The sequence below is a fragment of the Oryzias melastigma genome, linkage group LG7 (genome assembly GCF_002922805.2).
Source record: "Oryzias melastigma strain HK-1 linkage group LG7, ASM292280v2, whole genome shotgun sequence".
NCBI classification, from domain to species: Eukaryota; Metazoa; Chordata; class Actinopteri; order Beloniformes; family Adrianichthyidae; genus Oryzias; species Oryzias melastigma.
Window position 1 is genome coordinate 26,125,426 of NC_050518.1, and position 17,630 is coordinate 26,143,055.

General features: G+C 43.7%; 1 protein-coding gene and 1 long non-coding RNA gene across 2 annotated transcripts in view; one reads left to right on the forward strand and one right to left on the reverse strand.

Moving 5' to 3' along the window:
* LOC112159699 overlaps positions 1 to 4,810 on the reverse strand; it is an 8,017-nt gene extending 3,207 nt beyond the window's left edge. The window contains exons 1-2 of the long non-coding RNA XR_002921526.2: positions 4,625 to 4,810; positions 4,399 to 4,542 (exon numbers count right to left, since the gene is read on the reverse strand). This is a non-coding gene — a long non-coding RNA (uncharacterized LOC112159699). The remainder of the gene's footprint in view (positions 1 to 4,398; positions 4,543 to 4,624) is intronic.
* The window catches only part of agrn (agrin), a gene marked incomplete in the record, with an annotated part of 299,832 nt that overhangs the window by 27,486 nt on the left and 254,716 nt on the right, over positions 1 to 17,630 (forward strand).

Below are 17,630 nucleotides of genomic sequence, written 5' to 3' on the forward strand. Positions count from 1 at the left end.
CCTAAAGGGATTACCAAACATTCAAATAGAGCAAGCAAAACCCAAAACATTAAAATAAAGCTGTTCACAAAAATAACTTATATTTCATAAATATTTAGTTCTTTAATGTGTCAAAGGTAATTTATGATCAAATATATCGATATGTTAAAGGGGCCCTACCATGAAATTCTGCTTTTTTAGGTTTTAAATGCATTCTACTGTTCATTCCTCGCTACAAAGAACCCCCAAAGTGGTATTTTGATCTGTTCATGCATTTAAGAGTAATCCTCTAAAAACCTGCACTGTCTGCAGCAGCCCCTCCCATACCCATGAAAAAGAGCGGGTGGAAACGTGCTGATGTAAGATCGATGTCAACAGCTCCCTGTAGGAAGAGTCTGCTCTGAAAGCTCCGCCCCCAGACTAACACAACACTCAATTTCTCCCCTTATCCAGTGATGATCACTGCAGATGCAGAATACCGTATATCTTCCAGTTTTGTCCCGTCTCCAATAAATTCCAGCTCAAATAGGTGTTGGTTACTTTTTCCGCGTCCTTCCCTTAAGACACTTAAAATGTTTATCATAGTGAAAACATTCACTTATTGTTGAAAAAACGAGATGAAAAAGACACGTTAAGGATCAGGACCTTACGATCATGCAGTGACTACAAACAGACTACAAATGTTTTCTTCTTCTGCTGTTTTACATGACGGCAGTTTACTCCCTAAGCTAAGAGGATACAGCGCCACTTCAAGACACTTTGTTTTCTCCGGTAATCCAAACACGTTATTAACGGTAACTTCTGTTGAAACATCCGGTGACAACTCCGAGTAAAACTCGTTCACTTGTCATCTTTTCCTGTTTCCAACAAATGAAAAATAAAAAATGATCAAACGGAGAGAATGACTCAGAACTGTGTGTCTGTAATGAAAACAAGAAACGATCATAGTGTTTCATAGATGGTGACCTTTTTTGTTTGTTTTTTTTTCACTGTAATCCAGGCAGGAGAAGCTCTCGGTTGTTGAGAAAACCATAAATTCTTGTGATCAAGGAGTTTTACTGTTTGGAAATGACTCTTTTGTTTAGTGGGCGAAGAGCGGAAGTAACGTTTGGTTCGCGCATGTGGGGTAAGAGGTGCAGCCGATCTGCTTCCGCATACAGAAAATGTAGCGACACTACAAAAGGCAGATATATCATATGTGCGTCCATCTTTGAAGAAGTTTGGATTATTTTCGAGGGAGAAATACAGAGACACAGATTTTGTCTGGGATGACGTCATGACGCAGACAGCAGCAGCGGCAGGCGGAGCTTCAGGAATCGAGCCGTTTTACTTCCAGTTAGGGAAAAAAAATTATGAAATATAACTAATATTTCATAAATAATTTGTTTTTTAGTGTTTCAAATGTAATATATGATCATGGATATAGTTCACTCTGAAAGGCTCAAGAAAATCATGGCAGGGCTGCTTTGTTTTTTTCTAAAATTCAAGATGGTGACGATGAAACCTCCGTTCTAGACGAAACGTGGTGCCGTGTGTGCAAAATTTAATGAAGCTTACTTGAAAATGTCCTATTATGGAAAAGCTGTAGGTCCTGTGCCCATCCCATAATAATTGTGAACCTTCCTTTGGTGTTTTTGGGGAATTTTGAAGTTACTTTTGGAGTTCTGGTAGAGATTTTGGCCCTTCCGCTTTTTTTTGGCGGTTCTCCCAGCTGTGATGTCATCAATTTCTTTGGGGAGGGTCATTCACTGTGTCCAAATTTCTTTTCACCGGGTGCTGAGTGTGTATGAATGTTGGTGAGTTTGGATTATGTGGCGGGGTGTGTGTGTGGTTCACAGCCTCCCGCCTTGTGCATCATAACCCCCCCACTTTGCTCTCCTCAGGACGCTGAGGCAGGGGCAGATGCTTCTGACATGTGGTTATCATTTTTCCAAGTCTTGAATGGGATGTTGGGATTTCTGGGGGAGTCCTGCAGTTCCCAGCTGATGTTCCTGGATTACTGGACTTGTGGTGGGAAGATGAGACCCCCCCCCTCAACTTTTCCTGGGTTTATAAAGTAATCTCAGCACTTCCACAGTACAATAACGAGCAGCTGCAGGGCTCAGGTCCAGCCTCGGGGTTAAGGCCTCTAAGCTGAGGCATTCACCGCCGCTCTGGGCTCCGGCCCAGACAGTAGAGCGGGCCACCGGGCTGCAAACACAAACCATTGGCAGGACAAAAGGCAAAAGCAGCACATCTAAACCCCCCCAAGCCACTTATCTTCCTTTGCTTTTGTGGGAGGGAAGGATCTGATCTGCTGTCAGATTCTGGATGATCTCGGGTTCATTCACTCACTGACCCTAAATCCTTCAGAAAACGTTGTTTATGGATCTTTCCTGCACTTGGAGCTTTGAGATTCCTCAAAGGTGTAATGATCAGAGAGTTAAGTTCACGTTTCATTTAGACTGAACAGCTTTAGGGAGTTCCTGTAAAGCTCCTGATGCAGCAGTTTCTCCTCTGCTTCATCTGAGAGGATCTCTCTGCAGCTGCAACAGCAATGACAGCTGCCACCGCGGTGATGGAGAAACCATGAACTGTTCAGTTTGTCTTTTGAGAGCTACAGAGAACATTACAGGAGAAGGCTTCCACACAGACAGCTAGTCCTGCATCTAGACTCGTTCTCTGCATTAAAACATTTTTTCCAGCTTCAAACAATTCCTTGATTGAAATCCTGGTGGTCATCTGCTTGGTTGGAGCATTGGCTGCTGCTGTCAAAGCCTCAGTTCAGATCACCTGCAGACATCAACTCTTCCAAACCTCCCGACTACCAGCAGCACAAATGTCTTCTTTCTAAAGTATATTTCTAGGCCTGAAGAGCTCCAATAATACTGAGTGAACTTTTGGTTTCTACAGAAGACATTTGGCGCTTTTCAGTGATTCTAAGTGTGAATGTGGCAGGGATCTGGGAATTGTAGCTTTATGTGGATTTAAAAGAACTTGACTAAAGAAAATGTTTTTCTCTGGTTGTTGGGAGGATGCAGAGAGGACAAAGCATACCTTAAACCAGGGGTCCCCAACCTTTTTCTTGCTAGGGCCACATGGCTGTTTCCTCCTCTGATGGGGGCCAGGGTCATTTTTAAGGCTAACCAAAGAAGTGTAAAAATCGCAGGATGCGTCTAAACTTAAACATAAAAGTTTTAGAGAAAGCCAGACGTAACCGCATAGGAGCACAGACTGCAGAAGAATGGAATGAAAAGTCACACTATGTGGGTCTCAATCACATGGCTGGACTGAAAAAAAATCATGCATCTCTGATAGTGTTCAGGGAGCCGGGCCAAATGTGGAAGAGGGCCGAATCCGGCCCGCGGGCCGTAGTTTGGGGACCCCTGCCTTAAATAGGATCATTCCTTACAATATTGTGAATAGACACGACTGCAGATAAAAACAGAATAATCATCACTTATTTGTTAGAGTTTCCAATTTGGCAGGTAAACCTGAGGAATTCTCTAAGAATACAACCATTTTCATGGAATATTTATTTTTATCACGTTAAGATAATTAAAAAATCTGAACCCCCCACCCCCCATATCATTAAGCACTGCACTACTCCCTACTGATGCCAGTCCGCTTCCAGCTGTGAGGCGGTGGCGTGTCTCAACACATCCCCCTTCAGGAGTCCTCCCTAATACCCGTGTCCTAGCCGGAGCTGTGTGGAATCATGGAAGTTGCCGTAGGAACAACACCCATTAACCCTTCGTGTCTCAGGATTTCATTCAGCTCCTTCAGGACCAGGAGAGTCCCTGATGAGGACCTGGATGTTTGGTGAACCTTGGTACTCCTGCAGTGAACACCCCCCTCTGACTTTAGCATGGTGTGAATGTTTAACCTGTTGGTGGGACTGGAAGGAATAATTAACCATGTGGGTGAAGGAGTGCTGTAAAGCACAGCCAAGCATTCTGCTTCAGCGAAGCCCAAACAGCCTGAGGCCTTTTCTGCCTCTAATAGGACTCAGATTCCTTGAAACATGTGGTCCCACTTGATACCCCCCCAGGAGCCTGGAGAGGAAATGTTGGATTTTCAGTGTTTGAAAGCAGCCAGCAGGCACCTGTTGTGCGGTCAGTTTTTTTCATGAAAGCTGCTTTCATTACATTACTGTGGAAACGGTCAGATGTTTGGTTTGCACCTCACACTGTTTGCTTTATTTCCTTCATTTAACCACATGTTTGCAATCATGGGGGGAGGGGGGGGGGGTTCTTAAAGAGCTACATGCCTCTGGTCGCAGCGCTGTCAGAGAGTGAAAGTGACGATACACAGGTCACTTTAATCAGCGTTCTTCTGGAGCTCAGCTTAACCACTTCTGAACGTCTGCATTTACGGGATGATTGTTTTAGTTCTCTAAAACTTGTCAAACATTTCTGAATGTGGGTGCTGATGTGTCACCTTAGTTTTGGTAGTTCTGGGGTCCGGTTACCAGCAGAACAGTGACTGAAATCGACACCGGCCTACAGCTGACAGCCAGAGATCCTGACGGTGAAAGGAACCGTTCACCGTGAAACGTTGCATAAGCAGGTCATTTCCCATTCACTGCAATGCAAAACAGAACAGAGGAGAAGAATAAACACACCTAGAGGACGTTTATAACAGTTTTCTCTGGATAAATGCGTACTGTTGGTTTTCACGGTGTCACATCCCAGTTTGCTCCAAACAGACCTGAGGACGACGCATGAACACACCGTTATCTGTCTGTCCATGTGATGTTCTGCTACCTCGCCGTATGGCTGTTCATCAGGTCCACTGGAGGAGTTTAACAGATTAGTCCGACCCTCAGACATCCCATAAGTCAAAACAGATAAGAGCAGACAGTAAACCGAGTTCTTCTGATGCAGATAAGCGTGGTGTAAACTCTACTGTTATGAAACATATTTGCATATGAAGACCTTTAACACGGTTTATTACATCATTTATTAGCTCTGCTTGTTTCTCAGTTTATTTATAGCTGATGTACTAATACACTGACATGTTTATTCATGTTTTATATTATCTCATACTGTAGTACAGTATCCCTGTCATAAAACGCTTTCTTTGGTGCAAATCGCACCAAGAAAAAACTCAACTATGACACAAAGAGAACAGCGACAATCAAAGAAACAAAACAAACTAGAAAAGTTGCATTACCTGGAATAATGATAGTGTGAATTTTTTTTTTTGCTGAAAGTAGTCATGCAATTTCCTTTAATGGAAGAAAGGGATTTGTTAAGAATGCAAAAACTATTTGCAAAATGTTAAATCTGCTAAAAGACTGGACATTTCATTGAAGAATAATGAAAGCACTGATGTTGAGCTAAATCTCTGAAAGATTTGTGGGAAAATTGCTTAAAATTCCTAATGCATCTCAATGTTGAAAAAACATTTAATGTGTTGCATAAATACTATCTAAACTCCAAAATAGCCCAAAATCTCTCAGTAAAGTAAATTAGTCAAAAATGTTAGTCTGCTGCTAAATTTTTGGTAAATTCCATTTTTTTTTACTATTACAGATGAAAACATATCCCATGAATTTATTTAAAGTCTTGTTGTTAATCCACGTAATTTTTTAAATTTTAAGACTTTCTCATTCATTTTCTATGGGGCATACATTTGTTCAATATTTCTAAAACCATACAGTTTACAAATAACAAAAATACAAGCAGTAATGTCGTGAGCAGGCTGAACGTTTTGATACCAAGTTTACTGAAATCAAGTGTGATTGAGTTTTTACATGCCAAAAACCGTGTGGAAAGGAGCAGGAGAATCATATAGTGTGAATGTTTACTAAGCATTCACACAATAAAAAAACATTACACTAAGAACATGTAGCATGTATTGCCCAAACTCTTAATTTAATGAAAAAACATTAAATTATAAATCTCAGAAGACTCAAGTTCGGCTCGAGGAGGGAGAAGGCAGAAACTCAGGGGATTTGCTTTTGATTTAGTATTTATATAGACAACACATCAAACAAGACAGACAAAATGGCCATACAAAACCCCAATATTTACAGTGACATCAGATATAAATATAAAGTCCATTAAGTATTTGTTGGTCTGGAGTACACAGACCAAATGTGGTCTCTCAATTACGCAGTTTGGGTTGAGAGAAGTAATCCAGTAAGAGATCCGGAGTACAGTTTTCCAGCGAAGCGGTGAAGTGTATGTGATTTGTGGAGAAGAGCTCTGGTTTATGGGTTGATTGTGAATAGTCTGTAGGCCACAGGAGCCTCCTACCAGCACGGACTGAGCACAGGATGGAGGAAGTCCCTCAGAAGGCTCCAGCACATAACCAGGTTGAGGTCTATAGGCTTTAGCTCGCCATCACAAGCGGCCTGCATGAGAGGACAGGGCCCTTGAAATTCATCTTCAGTGTATACACATTTTAGAACTCGATGTCAATAATAAATAAATAAACTTATGGTCTTTCAATCAGATATTGCGCAATATATATATTCAACAGTGTGCTGAGCACTGATAATTCAGTTAACATTTACAGCTTTTCCTAACATTACACAGTAATGTTTAATGATCAAAGTTCTTTTGAAGATACTGACATAAACACATCAATAAAAATGCATGTCATGTGGACAGGGACAGTTGAAATATAACATTAATAGCATACGCTAACCAGTTCTATGTCTAAACGGCAAATGCTAAATTAATTAGAGAGTGGACTCACCGATTCCACGGCAAAGAATAACCAGTATGTTGGTTTTTAGACGTTTTCCGACGGATAGGTGGCTCCGTGCAGCACAGCAAACATTTCCCCGCTCAGCTACGTGTTCTACTGGTCCCTTCCTGCTTGTGATTAATAAAGCCAGCTGATTGGACATCTTCATCAGAGTGGGTCTTTAACCGGAGAACGTCCAGGAGCTTCACTCTGAATCCTCTGGACTTACAGAGGAACTCTTGCTTGTAGTTCTGGTGAGAATCCAGATCCAGCAAACTCCCAAAACACACGACTGAATAGTTAATAAGTGCAGAGAATGAGGCATTAAACACGACGGCCCAACACTTAAGGTTAAGAAATTTAGAAAAGGACAGGCATCTGTGGCAGCTCAGCAGGTGGTGAGTGGGCGGAGTCAAAGCCAGTCTGCACAGAAACACAAGAAAACACAAAACTAATCACACAAATTTAACAACAATGTTAATGTTAACTTTACAAAAATAATTTTTGTGATGTGAAATATTTCAGATTTGGGCTCTTTTTAATAAAAAAAGCACTTTTACGCTTAGGTTTGCTGCAGGAGCTCAGACAAGAATCCCTTCATTGGGATCGTAACATGTGCACTGAGGTGTGCAATGAAAGGTATAAATGCATCCACACTGTAGTGAGGTACAACAGGGTTCATCTGTAAGTGAACTGAGACCAGCATTGTGAGACCGACCACAGTTCAGAGAAGTTATTGACCGATGGGAGATCAAACCCCCACCATGGGAAAACCCCTCTGATGAGGTGGACGTGCAGCTGACAGCGGTTTGACCTGAGTGACCTGACAGGTCATACTTGTCAGTAGTAGTCTCAACAAGGTCAAACCAGCAAAAATTGATATCTATGATTTATTTGCGCTTGGTTAATTGTTGAAGGTCGTCATCAGTCACTCAACTAACCGACTGACCAACTGACTGACTGACCAACCGTACAGCCTGACTTAAATTGCTTCTACACTCATACATGGCATTTAAAAAACATCTCAGTTGATATTTAAATCTCTAAAACAAAAAAAAACAATCAGATCTGAGCATGAAAATGGGGGGGGGGTTCTGTAGTCATGGATTCATTCATGCAAAGTGATGGAGGATCATTAAGGCCGTCAGTCCTGAAACTAACAGGAAGTCAGTGGGGAGAGGCGAGCTTGTGACTCCATATATGCGGTTGTGACCCCTTGACGTATTTCAGTGTGACGGGAAATTTCATATTAAAAGAAAAGAAAAAGTAAGTTAGAGAAAGGTTTGTCCTGGAGTTCTTTTTTAGGACTTGTACGGTCACCTTCAGGAGCGGCATGGAAATGGAGCGCGCCATTGTCATGCATTAAAGTGCCCACATGAACCACCAATTTAAAACACGTCAAACGTAAAACCAAATTGTTTTTAGAGTGCATATGTTTCATTTAGGGCTGCCACAAGCCATTATTTCAATAGTCAACTAATCACAGATTATTTAATGAATAGTCGACTAATCGGGTCATGAAGTGGATATAAAACACACATTAACTATGATTAGCTTTAGACTCGAAGTGTTTCAGCTGTATGCTAACTAAAAATAAAGACAATAGTTTAGTAAACCTTTAATGAATCCTGCAGCTTCTTTCCTTCATTAGTTTCTGTCATTAAACCAGATTTAGATCAAATGAGGTTAGAATCTGAATCAAAGAACTATTTTTCTCTAAAGATAAAGTTTTGATCTCTCTGACTCAAATAGAACTAAAGTTCATTTTGTGGTTCTGGACGTTCACAACTGTATTTAACTTCTCTAAACTCTGACTCTATAGAATTCCAGACTGTCCGATGTTCTTGCTGGTAGCAGGAAAGTGATGATTTCTCCATGTCTGCAGAAAGACTTGATCTCTTTAGAGAGCAGATGTTCCTTCAGAGATATTTCACTCTGATGGGGGAGATAGAGGTTGCAGGGATGCACACAAACATTTAGCTAGCAAGTTTGTGCTAATGTTAGCTTAGCTTAGCTAGCCGATGATCCCTCTTTATCGTTATCATACTCAGTCTCAACGTTCTTCCTCTTCAGGTGTTCCATAGTGCTGCTGTGGAACACAAGTTCTGCCTCAGCAGATATTGCACTGGACACTTGCATTTGCCCACTTTCAAGCTCCATCGGCATGTTGTCATGGTACCGGAGTCTTCCTAGAACTTCCTGTGACATCACTACTGACCCGGATTAGTACAACTGCATGTGTGTCAAAGGCACACTGTCGTTTTGAGAAAAAAACAAAAACAAAAAAACACGACTATTAAATTGGTCGTCAATTATTTTAATAGTTGACATAGTCACGACTAATTGACTAATCGTGGCAGCCGTATTTCATTTTGACAGTCATCTTGCACCTTAGAGATATAGAAAGAATTACAGCAATCCAACAACTCAGAGGTGAAGTTCTAATGACCTCCAGCCGCTCTGTAGGAACTACGTCCTAGAAAACACAGGTTTTTGGAAGTCTGCAAAGTCCTGCTTAGAATTCCTCTGGAGTGTTGATGAGGAGCAGAGCAGACAGGAGGATCCAAACCAAATTCTTAGATGGAAGAAACAGCAACATTGAAACCTGGATTCATAGACGGAGTGAAGACCCCCACTTCTCCCAGTCCTGCATGGGGGGTTGATTCACCACCAGATGAAAAATCAGACAATGTTTTTATTGCTGTTGTAGTTTTTTAAGAATCTTCCTTTTGTATTTGTTTACCAGCCTGAATTCTCGTCCCGTTTGGTTTTGATACATGGAGACAAAAACCCAAACCCAGACGGATTCATCCATCCTCATAATCGTCACAGCTGTGCCCCTTCATGGTTCAGAATCCCAACACAAGCCGACAGATTCATCATGACTCTGTTAATAAAAGAAAAGTGTTGTGTCTGACAAAAGGATTAGAAGGTTTTTTCATGGCTGACGTGATCCGAAGGCCTTTGAGCCTCAATCATAATCCTCTTCATTTAAATAACTAATGAGAAGCACTCTGCCTGCATTTCTCACGCTATCACTTTGTTCCAGGTCGTCACAATTAATTACGCCAGCTGTAATTATATTTGAAAGTTTCCTGCTCCAGGACAGCAGCCAGCCCGGGACTTTCTGTTGACTGTACATCAAAGGCAGGATTTTCCCGTGGATCGGGGTTGAGCTGCTCTGCTCCTGCCTTCAAACACCTTCATGTGTTTCCATAAACAGCAAGTTAGTTCAGGTCTTATTCTGAGCCCTGTTGGGGAGCTGAAGGAAAACCTCTCTGTGGTCCGAGAAGCTCCTCTCAGTCCTGTTCAAAGGCTCCGTAGCAACCGTGAGCACAATACCAGCGCTGGTCACGGCCACAGTGTGTGGTGTGTGTGTGTGGTCCTGTCCCATTTGTATAGAGACTAGACAAAGCACTTTGGCGTGGACTTTGGCTTGGGCAGGTCAAGGCACTTCCTATAGGTGAATGCGGCTGTTTGTGGAGGGACACGGCGCAGGAATGTGGCGGCGGCTCTGAAAGGCTTCGTTTGACAGACATGAACATCGTTTGTGGATAAAAAGCCACGTTACCACCTGATTGACAAGCTTGTCAAGAGTCGCTTCTTCCGTCTAGTTCAGACACGTCACAGAGGACGGAAGAGTTGATAATGTTGGTTTTCCGGGGAAAAGTTCCGCTGGTTTGACGGCTTCTCCTTTGTTTCCTCAAACCAAGTGAGGATCACTTTGATTCTGATGAAGATTTTCATTTGCTGCTTTAACAGAGAGACGCCCCCCCCCCATCACTTTTGGAGCTGAAGGCCTTTCTTGATGGAAGTATCGGCTCCTTTATCTGCTCAGAAGAAGGGAACTCCTTCATTTCTCCTCTGCTAATCAGATCATGGCTGCCGTCTGCAAAGGAGTGAGAGAAAGGCTTATTCAGATCACAATAAATTAATCAGTGACACTCCATCTCCATTTGCCCGGCAGCGGGGGGGCAAGGAACAGGGAGGGGTTGGAAATGGTGTGGGGGTTGTGGAGGCGGGGCTTACTCTTCTTTCAGTTGCTCTGCTCCTTCGGTTGTTTTTGTGCTTGACCTGACACCGTTTTTAATTTTCTAGCTTAGCTCTTCAGGAAGTAATCTGATTACATTTAAAGCCTGTCGTAGAAACCTGAGGTGGAACTTGTCTCTGGTGTTGATGCCTCTCATTTCTGATGTCTTGTTGTTGTAAAACTATCTGAACTCTCTGTCCTCACTAAAACAGATTTATCAGCACCGAACACAAAAACAGCTCCAGTCAACTCTATCACTAGAACGTGATATAAAGTCATTGAAAGCTCGGAGACTGAGGCCGCTTTATGGACCAAGACGATACCAAAGTAGAAACCCCGAGGAAACAGAGTGGAGGTCGAGGGACAGAAAATGAAAAACAGTCTTAAAAAAGTCAGACAATTAGTTCATTGTTACATTACTGATTTTTTTTAATCCACCATGTTTCACTCATTAAAAAAATATATTACATAAAAGGATTTGAGGTCATAATCATCTTCAGGAACGATCCACCCTCAGAGGGTTATCAACAGCAACATGGGCTTTTGAGAGCTGGAAGTTTTTCTTGGGGGTTTATGAGACAAATTTCTTACAGGAGGAATATGTTCTTGTGATATTAAAGAGTCCTTTATATCTTTTTTTAGATGAATACTGTTTAGTCTGTGAAATTCTTAGAAATGTGAAGTTGATCTTCAAGACAGCGCCCCCACTGAAGACCCCACTCTGATGGAAACGCTGTTCTTAACATGTTCTTGTGTTTTTTCCTGATAATGGAGGACATGTAAAGAAAATCAAGTTTAAAATTACACATATGAGTATTTCTTTATTAAAAATGTTGTGAATTTGGAGCAGATAAAAAAATATCCTTTAAAAATGTGTTGTAAAAAATATGCTGGGTGGAACCACAATCTCTCGGACCAATTCTGAAGCATCCACTTGTTGAAAAACAAATCCACGAACGTCTTTGTTTTCCTGGTCTGAGCTAGAATCTGGATCAGAACCGTACAGCTGGATAGCTCTGATGTTGCTGCCATTTTTGCTCAGTGTCTTTTCCATCTCTGAAGTCTGTGTAGACATAAAAATATTGACCGGATTTTCTCATGTGTCTTGGCGTAACTTTCTGCCAGAATTGACACAGATTTCTCACAGCTCGCACTTAAAATAGACCAGACATTAAAACGATCGCGGAGGACCACAGGACTTTGGAGAACTTCGTGGAGGACCGCAAAACTTTGCGAACTTTGTGGAACTTTGAGGAGGACTGCAGAACTTTGCGGAGCTTTGCTTTTGGTGTGAGCTAAATCCCAGGTTAACAAGGGTTCTGAATGAAAGCGGCCTCCGTTCCGCGCCGCTTCGCAGCACTTCCATCTCCTGCGCGAACCAGGCGTAATGTTAGGTTGGGGGTGTGGGGGGCAGTAAGCTAGCAGGAGAGAGTGTAAACAAAGAGCTCTCAAGAAGGGGGTGCCAGGTTGTTTCGTGCCAACAGTCCCGCCCAAGAGAGAGGTGAATGTCAACTGAACTTCTGCCACTCTGCAGAAACTACATCCTAGAAACAACTTTTTTTTTTTTTCGTGCTAAAAATTATCATCAAAATTGAAAGATCAATGGGAATGCTTTGGAAATAAATTAAAAGATGATCAGAGTGCTTTTTATGATTAAAATACCAGATGATAAAACATGATCTTTCTGACAATAAGCTGTTGCTCCTCATCTCTAGAACCACCTCCCTTTGTTAGTGTGACAGAGTGTAGAGTGTTTTGAAAGTCAGGTCAAGATATTTTTATTCAGAAGAGCTTTTGTTTAATCTATTTTAGTCTTTTCTTGTGTTTTACCTTGGTTTACTGACTTTAATTGTTGCTTGTCTGCGATTTGTGTATGTGTCATGATCCGTGCTTAAGTTTTGTCATGTTTTGTTTTGTCCTGTCTCCTGCGTTTGGGTCCTCCACCACCATTCCTGACAGTATGACCTGACCACCTTAAGGACCCAGCAGGAGAACCTTTGCTGCAGTGGCTGGATTCTCTGCCACTGCAGTCCACGCCATGCCAGATGGGGTTTCCTGTAGCGGTTTTCACACCATGCCTGTCATCCACCTAATCCGTTCCTGAGGGGGATCGTCAGGGCCATCCTTCCTGCTCCTGTGGAGGGTCTCCGGGGCCGCTCTTCTTCATGTCTCTGTTCCTGAAGAGGGTCGCTGGGGCCACTCCTTCATGCTCCTTATCCCTGAGGATGGTCGCTGCTCATCCCCCTTGGTGGCTTCCAGTTCTGGAGGAGGGTCGCTGGGGCTGCTCCCCTTCATGTTCCCTGTCCCTGGGGAGAGTTGCCAGGACTGCTCCTCTCCACGCCCGTTCCCAAGATGGGGTTCCAATACCCTGCCATCCGTCTGGCTGCAGGAACCCTGTTTTCTGGACTTGTGTTTTGTTCCAGGTCCCCTCCTCACGGATGTTTGGGCATCAGGGATCTGCCCTTTTGGGGAGGGGTACTGTCATGATCCGTGCTTAAGTTTTGTCATGTTTTGTTTTGTCTTGTCTCCTGCGTTTGGGTCCTCCACCACCATTCCTGACAGTATGACTGGTTGTAGTTTTGTGTTTTTACGTTTGTGAAGCATTCTGTGATTTCATCTGGGACAGCTGCTATATGAATAAATGTTTACTTACTCACTTACTCTAGGACTTCTTTGAGTTCCTTTATACAGTGAGGACTTCAGAGTTGTGAAGGTCTGAGAACGTTGGTGAGAACCGGAGCGGCGAGAGGATCCTCACAGGTGTCTGAGTCCATTGTAGCAGAAGCAGGGGTGGCTTCTCGTCATTCTTTGTACCTGTTGGCAGGCTTTCGGCGCACAATGCCAGCCTTGTGTAGCAGAATACCTGTGTCAGAGTGCCTCTGCGCTCCTCTTCCTCTCAACAATGGGAGCCTTTCTCGTCCCCCCCTCCCCCTTTCACCTCGTTTCCCGCCGAGAGCCCTGCAGGCCGGCCTTTTTGTCCAGCTTTCACTGAAGCCTCTTAGCTTTGTCTTGATTCATTACTGTGGGTTGATGTAACTCACTGCTGTGCAAATACATTTGCTGTCAAAGGCTTTTCTTTTTGCTGGGCTCTCCTCACCAGAAACAGCAGCTGATTGGCCGGAATGTGCCATGACACATGCAGCAGCAGACTCATCACTAACAGGTTTTCTTTACACTGTCAGAGAAGCTTAAGCCGCCACTACAAGTTGACTCATGTTTCCTGTGTTCTGCCTTTTTGGGCTTCAGAAATCCTGTCCCGGAGGCGAAAAGCTCAACACTTCATGTCTTCATGCTCACTTGTTACTCATGAGCTGCACAGTCATAACATGCTCCCCCTCTCTTCTGTCTGACAGGAAAAATGCATTCTTGGAGGGGAAAGTTTTGTTACGGAGCCAGATGGAAAACAACAGAACCCACAGGAACCAGTCAGTACCAGCTGAGTGGGACAGAACAGGAAATGGGAACTTTTATTGTGAAGTTGCTTCGAAAACCACCAGCAGAAATATAGTAGTTGATCTGACGTAATCAGATTCTCAATAACAAGATAGTTGGGATCAGAGCTATTGGGCCGACCCCCCCCCCCCCCCAGCAAAAACCACACATGCTTTTCAGTTTGACCCGGATTCCAGCTTTTCCTCCGTCTGACAGGCAGTCAGAGCGTGATGACGCTCTCCTCTCGTGTGGGCTGCGAGGGGAATCTGTGAATGAAGGAAGAAACTGGGAAAAGCTCGCCTCCATCGCTGATCTCAGGTTCAGCTCCATGTTCTCCACCGACGTTTTTAATGAAAGGAGAGGGGACACGCTTCTTCGCACACTAGTGTCTGTTACCAGGAGGACAGATGAAGATCACCCGGTGGGCCAGATCCGGCCCCCCGGGCCTTGACTCGACTCCTGAAAAGGGCAGTAGTCTTCTTCAGCATAGCGTTTGATTTTAGTTTATTTATCCCACTATGGGAAACTTGGTAAAACACGTTTTGTGACGAAGCTTCGCCGCCGCGGTAACGCTGCTGCCGTTTGTGTCCCCAGCGGATTCTGCGCATTCATAACTCAGCAGTTCTTTAAACAAGCCAGTGGATTCAGGAACAACTGGTTGTTCTCCCCTCCTCTCCTTTGAGGAGGGAGGAGTGGAGAACAAACCCCGGGGTTGTGCGCTCGGCGTTCTGATGAATTGAGTCCATCCATCTCCGTCATACTGGCCCACCAGCCGTCCCTTCACTTCCCTCTGCGCATACGTCTTTAGAAAGAGTCAAGTACAGGTCAATATGCTCCTGGCAGCTCAATCAGGCCTGATGAATATGAGAGCAGCTGAGAGCAGAGACGCCTCCGGAGCACATGAAGGATGACTCCAGGACAGGACGGGATGAATGTTGCTCCATCTTTCTTTGGGAAATGTAAGCATGTTTAGACATAAGTGGCATTTGTGCTAAGTGTAGTAAAGTGTGAGTTTTATTGGGCGTTTTACCTTATAGTAACTGTTTTTGCTGGACCAACATGATCCACAGAGCAAGTCAGTCCTCTCCTCATCAGCTGAAGATCTCTGCACATTCTTACACATAAAACTGACTGTCGATTCTAAAGAAAGAGAGGTTTTTTTCTCAGGCAGAGCGGCACTCATTTCCCAGCATGCTTCTGGAGGAACTTTGCAGTAAACGGAGAGGATCTCAGTTCTGTGATGTGTTGGATTGATGCTCAGAGAATTTCATGCTTACTTGTCTTTTAGGAGCTTACAGACTTCATTCAGGCAAACATGGTTATTATATTTACCCAATTCATGTTGGCTCACTGACTCAACCTGCACGGAGTTATGGGAAAAGCCAGCGGGAGCTCTTGTTGTCGGCTCAACTTAATTACAGGTCGTTGGGCAAAAGCCCCCAAAATTGTTTGGATCCTTCACTTCCTGAGTTGCAGTGTGAAACAGATGTCATCCACCATTTTCATCTCTCTGTCTTGTAGTCATCGTTATGAACCCTGGAGTAATGACAGCATATCAGCACATCGGTTCCCGCCAACAGAGTCTGAGCAGAGAATCAAACCTTTAACCTGCTGTCTCACTTCTCCTCATTTTCCTTCAGGGTTCCAGTATTTTTATAAATCTGATCCAAGGCTATGAGTTTGGCATAGGCACTGGAAGAGGGTTTGGTGGAGAAACAACCCCTATACCTGAATGTCTGCCCACTCCTCAGCAGATCTTTTCGAAAATAAGTTTTTAACTGCATAGAATGAAGAAACTCTGCCTGCAGCTTCGTACCAGGACCGGTCTGCAACTAGATTTGTAACAAAAACAGAGTAACGTATTTTTCTCCTTTTGAACATCCTGTCGTCTCCATAAGGAGAGACGTTAGAAATATGTATAAAGATGTGTTTATGTTACATAGAAATGGGAATGATCCATAGTCTCTGGCCGTTTGGCTCTGGGGTGATGGCTCTTTTGTGTTTTGATGAACTTGAAGCGAAGATGAATAAACCTCCAGAGCCTACACACTGATGGGGGTCAGAGGACAGACAACGCCAAAGCATCGTTCCAGGTGGAGAAAGGGGGGAGGAGGCTGGTGAACCATCTAGAATCAACTCAGTGGACTTGTAGTACAGTGTCTGCCCGGAGACTGGAAGGTCGTGGGTTCAAATCCATGGTCCAGTCATACCAAAAACTCAGAAAATGCGACCCAATGCTTCCCTGCTTGACACTGAGCATGTCACACATGTAGGTGTCTGAAGAATACTAATGAATACTGAAAAATATGAAACCTAATTGTGATGTGAGGAGAAAGGTGAGTATTTACGTAGCTATTGGTAGCTAAAGCCTTGTTGGTAAAGGTTTGCAGAGTGACATAACATCCCAGCACACCGGTAGATGAGGTTAGTCTTCACCTTGTGATGCAAATATTTGTTCAGAAAGAAAAAGTTGGTTCTTCCTCACAGTGTTTTTTCTGTTTTAAAACCAAAGTTATTGTATATAAAACCTCGGATGATTGTTTCAGGATTCAGGATTTTCCCTTGTTGAATCAGATTCATTCTAGACCAGGGATACGAAGTTCCAGGCTTTGAGGGCTGCTCTGGTTGGCTGGACACACCTGAACCAGGTAATCTTAGATATCTGGAAATCATGCAGACACAGCGGCCCTCGAGGCCTGGAGTTGCCCATCCCTGGACTAGATGTTTCTCTCTGGTTTCCTTTCAAGTAATAAAGGCGGATCATTTTAAAGGACGTTTTTATTTGTCTTCATGTTACGCCTGGTTCTAGGGCTGCCACGATATGCTGACTCATCGACTATTAAAATAGGTTAAGATGGATGCTTTACATCCACTCTGTGACTGTGATTAGTCGACTGATCAGAAAAAATAATTGATGATTAGTCGACATTTAAAATAATCTTTTGTGGCAGCCCTACCTGGTTCACACTGGATGCTGAAGCGACGTGGAATGGAGGCCGCTTCCATTCGGCGCCCTTGGTAACCTATGGTGTGGTTCACACCAGGCGCAGCGCGCCGCAGAAGGCTCACCGCGGATCGTTTTGCCGTCTGGTTTATTTTGTGCATGAGCTGCGGGCTGTCTGGGCGGCCGTGGCGCAGTGGTAGGGCGGTCGACTCCTGATCTGAAGTAAGCGGGTTTGACTCCTGCCTTGCCCACCCATGTCTTGAAGTGTCCTTGGGCAAGACACTGAACCCCGAATTGCCTCTGGTGGGAGGTTGGTGCCAGTGGTCGGCAGCGGAGCCACCACCAGTATGTGAATGGGTGAATGGGCGAATGGGTGAATGGGTCTGTGACTCTGAAGCGCTTTTGGCCCTCGAAGGAGGGAAGAAAGCGCTATACAATTATACCCCATTTATCTACGTCAATTCTGGCAGGAAGTTACATCAAGATACATGAGAAAATCCGGTTTATTTTCAAAATATAAACAGTTTTCTGCAATAAAACACTTTGATAAATGCGATCGTGATTTTG